The 6,272-nt window shown below is 22.8% G+C and overlaps 1 non-coding gene across 1 annotated transcript; it reads right to left on the bottom strand.

Annotated features, from left to right (window-relative positions):
• Positions 1–5,790: 5,790 nt before the first annotated feature.
• Positions 5,791–5,863, bottom strand: Trnak-uuu (transfer RNA lysine (anticodon UUU)). Its single transcript has one exon. It is a non-coding gene; the product is annotated as a tRNA-Lys (tRNA).
• Positions 5,864–6,272: the final 409 nt, after the last annotated feature.

The raw sequence follows: 6,272 nt of genomic DNA, 5'->3' as shown, positions 1-6,272 counted from the left end.
TGGTGATGATTTCATAGAAAATAAACATATGTTACTAGTTCACTAACACCATATTTTTATAATATGTATAAAATTTGTTATTCTTTGAATAAATAAAAAATATAAAATTACACAAAAATGAAATACACATCTTTTTGAATTATACTTTTTTGATTTAAAAATGATCATTAAATCTTAATTAAAAAATTTACGTTTGCAACATTATGCGCAAACAACTAGCTATGACGTAAAATATTTATTCAAAGTACGTATGTCGTGTTATTATTTATTAAATCATTTAATTTTTTTATTAATTATAAATTATAATAGAACATCCGACATAGTATCTATTCATATTAGAATGTGCATAAACTGAGGGAAACCGACACGAAGTTTTATAGCATCATTTTCATTACAAATAAAATATACATCATTTGTAAATTATTTATAACAAAAAATCAATATACATTTGTAGAAATTTTTATTGAGAGAAGTTTATTTTATACGATTAAGTATAAAAAAAATATCACACTTAATATTTATGGAATTTTTTTTTTTCAAACGAGAATAAATCTTTTCATGGCCCTAATTGTTAAGCTCATTAGTTTTTGAAAATGTTGATAAATTGAAACTCAAACAAGTAGTTTTTGAGTTATTTAACTTAGTGTTAAATAATAGATCCATCATTATACTTAATTTCTAATAAGTTTAAGATAATAGTATAAGATTATATTAATTAAAACCCATCGAAAATGAATACACATCGACTTGAGTTAAAACGTTTAGAGTAATTATTAAAAATGTGTATGTGCGTAATACGTCATATGACTTTGTTCTCAGTCATAATTTATAATATATATTTGTACATTATACATTGTCTTACTCTGTTATATGACTATATAGTGTATATAATATATATATATATATATATATATATATATATATATATATATATATATATAGGTATATAATATATATTATCAGTGGCGTGTCCAGCACAAAATAATTGAGTATTATAGCCATTAGGCCAGTTTTGTTTTGTAGTGTGTAAGTGTGTTCATAACTATAAGGAAAGATTTGTCCTATCACGTGGAATATGGGTATGCTAATAATATTCAATAATAAATATTACTTATATTATTAATAGGTAGGTAACATTTTTATTTTTAATAAAAAAAAAACCAAACAGTCAAATAAAAATTGGGTAGGCCCGGGCTTAATCTCCTTCCCTGTAAACACGCCACTGTATATTATGTATAGCTGAGAACATAATATTTTAATAGGTATTTATTTTTCTCAATATACATTATGGTACAATATTTTTTAGAAAATGGGTCTTATTTTTTGGATGCAAAGTTGCGCCAATGGTAAAAAGTTCATACTGAAACCAAATAATCTAAAAAATATTTAAGCAGAATTTCTTCATAGATATCTTAAGTTCAAATTTGAACGAAATTATATATTTTTAAACTATTTGATGAACAATATTCATTATTTTGTTATTATACGAGTTGAGATCTTATATCGTAATAATACGCGACCTGGACACCAATTACTTCTGCACTCCACTAATACCTAGGTATTAAATTTATACAAAAGTAATTGGGTATGCAATGAAGTGATAGGCTTGTAAAACAGTGGTCGAAGTCGCCGGACAGATATTGACAAGCTACTGGTACATAAAATGTGTGAGCTTAGAACTATGAAAACATTTTAACAAATGTTTGGTATATTATAATATTATTTTGTTAATGATTAACGATTAACGAAATTACATATAACATTAAAAATAAATCATAACAACTTTTAGCTATTATGTAATAATAGAGGACCTTTGACTCAAATAATAATAATATGCAATCTATGGCCCAACAACTAAAAATAACAAAAATAAAATAACAAAAACTTCAATTATGTAACAATTACTAAACCAGATTTTGATTAAATTGATTTCTTTATTTTGTTAAAATTTAAAAAAGAATAATAACTACAAAAATGTGATCCTTTTTCACCAAATATTTATATTATCATTTTCAATATACCTAAGGTATAATTTTCAAAATATTTTGACTTATTTGAACTATTTATAAAATTATAAACAATTGAATATTTGAATTTTTTTCATAAATATTAATAAACAATTATTTAAGAATGGGTAAAAATGCTTGAACATTTAATGCGAATTTCTTTATAAATAGTTTATTTCTCAATTAAAAAATATCAAAATTTAAAGTGAAAATATTTTTTATAAGTATTTGAATTTAGAATCTTGACCAAATTCATGAAAATCTCAAAAAATACAAGTTATTTTGTACTTAAAAATACATAAAAAAATGTTCTGTTTGTAAGATTTAAAAATTTTAATATAAGATTTTTTATAAGTTTTTCAGCATATTTATAAAAATTCTACCTGAAAGCCAAGTTATTTTTTTTAAATGTTTACAATATTAGATATACACCCGTAACTATTTGTTTCCAAACAACTTTCATTTTTTTTTGTAATTCCAAAACCGAAAACCGTATAGATACTTACAATTTTCACGATGTTAATATTATCATTTTCATTATATGATATAATTTTCAAAATATTTTTTATTTTATTTTTTGAGCTATTAGTATATAGATAGGTACATAAAAATTTTCAAATTTTTCAGTTTTTTCCTAAAAATGTCGAAAAAAAATTATTCAATGGATCAAAATTCATGAAAATTTAATAAAAAATCCAACATAGATTGTTTTTAAATTTGTATAAAAATATAAAAAATACATAGGAACTTTTTTTTACATGTGCAATTGAAGGTTTTTTCAATTGCATTTGACGAAATCAATCAAAAATGCTAATTATTTTGTAATTAGAAAATAGAAATTCATAAAAACTTGTGTTTTTATATCTAAGTTTCGAAAATTTAATATAAGATTCCTCGTAAATATTTCATACTAAAACCATAAAACAAAAAGAAAAAAAATTTTTTATAGATATTTCAAATCGAAATATAAACAAAATTACTCATTAAACTATAAATAACAATGTTAATTTGTTTGTTATAATTTTAAAACATTATTCGTAGGAACTTTAAGTTTTATGTATGTTATTACATGATTATGAAATTTACTATACGCAATGACATTTTTGATTTATATATATGTTATTAAATATTGAGTTTATAATAAATGGACATAATACGGTATAAATAAATATTAGGTACTATTATAATTAAATAGTAAATAATAATAATATTATAATAAATATAATACTTTTAAGAAAATCATTAATATTCTACTGTAATACACTAATACTAAAAGCAGAGTTAGGCATAATTCGAATAACATTTTATTTTGATGATTATTTAGATAATAATTTAAAAACAATATTATTCGAAAAATTTTCAGTAATTTTATCTAAATTAACATATAGTTGGTATTTTGGTAATTAAAACATTTACATATTTAAAAACAATAGTTAGCATTATGTTTTAAATTCACGATTGTAAATCTTCTTTTATTTGAAATAAATAGATAAATGAAACAGATATAGAACTATCTAAAGAAGAAACTAGACAACTATAGAGAGTAAAGAATTTGAATATATTTGGTTTTTGTATAAGCATTATGTTTGAAAAATTACATTTTTAAAAAGAATAATTATAAAAAAAAAATCATTCCAATAATTATTATCTAGATAATATTTTGCCCAACTCTGACTAAAAGTAGAATAAATGACTATAGTAGCTATTATATATAAAAAAAAAACATATCATCAAATAAAAATACTTAATGATATAGGCCGATAAATCTTCTCAACTCAGAATATTTTTTCGTGTTTAATGTTATGTAATTGAATTCAAATATAACATAACCATAACAATAATTAACAGTGACCCACTGGACACCTAATTTATGCCAGAACATAACCCACTTGCTTATCATATTAGATTCTGAACGGAGTGATGAATGTATTGATTTTACAATGATGTGTGTTTTTTTTTATTTTTTATTTTTGTGTCTGTCATCACGTTTTGGAGTAGTAATAATGCTTCGATTTTTGACTTTAGTCCCTCTTTGAATAGGAAAAGTCATCTAGTTGGTACTTTGAGGGGTCAAAAGTAAAAAATTTCCAATAGTTTTCAAAAGCGTCGGAAAAAACCCTGAAAAAATAACGGAAAACGGGAATTTTTACGCATTACCACTTTTTGACAAAATCGATTTTTTGATTTTGCTGTAACTCAAAAACGAATCATTTTAATACTTGAAATTTTCACCAAATGTTTATATTATGGTTATCTATTTACGATTAAATTTTCAAAATATTTTAACCTTTTTTAAGCTACTTATAGACAATTTAAATTTTCGACTTTTCTAAGTATTTTTTCTTAAAATACCGATTAAAAAAATTTGGCTATCCAAAAAATCTTTAAAATTTAATACAAGGTTTATTAAAAGTTTTAATTATCGTAGTAAAAAAAAAAAATCAAAAATCGTCAGTCACAAATTTTGTTTATAAGCATTTAAAGTTCAAATGGTTACGAAATATATCAAAATCACGAAAATTTGCAAAGAATTTTGATGTTGAAAATTCATAAAATTTTTGTGTTTATACTTAAGGTTCAAAAATCCAATACAAGGTTATCCATAAGTTTTCCTTCAAGTAACTGTAAAAAAAAATTCCAGCGTCAATATAGAAAACATTTTATGAGCGTATGAAATTTAATTTTTTACGAAATCGCGTAAAATAACGATATATTACAATTTAAATATAGGTAATAATATAATACATACAAGTATCCAACTAATTATCATTGACTGACAAATCATCTCCGTTCAGAATCGTTTTTCGTATACAATGATACCCGTCATTGCATTCAAATTTAACATATCCATTATATAGTGACCTACTCTCCATCTCTACTATACAGCAGAGCGATACCCACTTGCCCAATTTTTTTTTATGCAATTGTATTTTTACATAATTCATGAAAATCATGAACATTTACAAGCTATAAGTATGTTGTAGTAAAAGTTTAATAAAATTTTCAATTTTAATATCTAATATTTAAAAATGTCTATACAATAATCCTGATAAGCAGTACATACCTACTGGAAATAAAAAAAAATCTAAAAACTACCTATACTTATATAAAAATAATTATTTTTTTATAAAATTATTATTTTTTTTTTTTGAAATTCAAATTTTGACAAAATTACATACATTATGAATTTAAATTAATGTACCTACTAACTTTTTCATAATTTGTAAATTTATTTTAAGCTATTACCTATTTATACCACGAATCTATTTAGACGGTTTTACGATACATCATACATAGTATTAATACAAAAGTAAATAACTGCAAATTGCAATAATATAAATAAAATAAATGTATATGATTACATTTTGTAACTCATTAATACCCAATTTTAGGTTAATTTGTCATACTACATCACTGAATTCGCATCTATATAAAGTATATTTAGGTCATGTGTGCTTATTTTAAATTCTAAGTGAAGAACGATAAATGTAATTTATTTGCGTGAAAAATGTCATAATGTCCGGAACCATTTCTATCAAACTCATGAAAATCTTTAAAGTAATGCACGAAATACGAATCACAATCAATATTTTAATAATCGCTATAGGAGATAAATAATTTAATACCTACGCTCTGTAAAAAAAAATTCAATATTGTTATTATTTAAGCTGTCTAATGTGATAATGATTCATTTAAAAATGTACATAAACAATTAAACAGTATTCTACTGCGTATAAAAAATGAAATATAATAAAAATCAAGAAAAATCGCAAAAAAGAAATTTCGCCCGGACAGGGACTCGAACCCTGGACCCTTAGGTTAAAAGCCTAATGCTCTACCGACTGAGCTATCCGGGCTCATGCTCGATTGAGTGTTATACGAGTATATACATCTTATACACACACACTACCTATACATAATAATTCGTATAATGAACTAATACCTAACTACAAAGTATAGAAATATTACCGACATGTTATTGTACAAAATATTGATAAATGATAAGTATATAGTATATTATAATAAAACAGTTTTTGTACACATGTTATAGTGTTTTATGTTTTATGTATTAGTTTGATACTGTACAGGTATATTAAGTATCAAGTATATGAATTAAGATTATATTATATTTTGTTCTATTTTAACTTCCGTGCGGAGAGATGAATGTATTGAATTTAAGATGATGTATATATGTTTTTATTTGTAACATACTTATACATAATTTATAGTAGATATAACATATAAGAGGCTTCTGCAGTCTTCAAT

The sequence above is a fragment of the Rhopalosiphum padi genome, chromosome 3 (assembly GCF_020882245.1).
Source record: "Rhopalosiphum padi isolate XX-2018 chromosome 3, ASM2088224v1, whole genome shotgun sequence".
In the NCBI taxonomy this organism is placed as follows: domain Eukaryota; kingdom Metazoa; phylum Arthropoda; class Insecta; order Hemiptera; family Aphididae; genus Rhopalosiphum; species Rhopalosiphum padi.
This window is presented reverse-complemented; position numbering and strand designations above follow the sequence as displayed.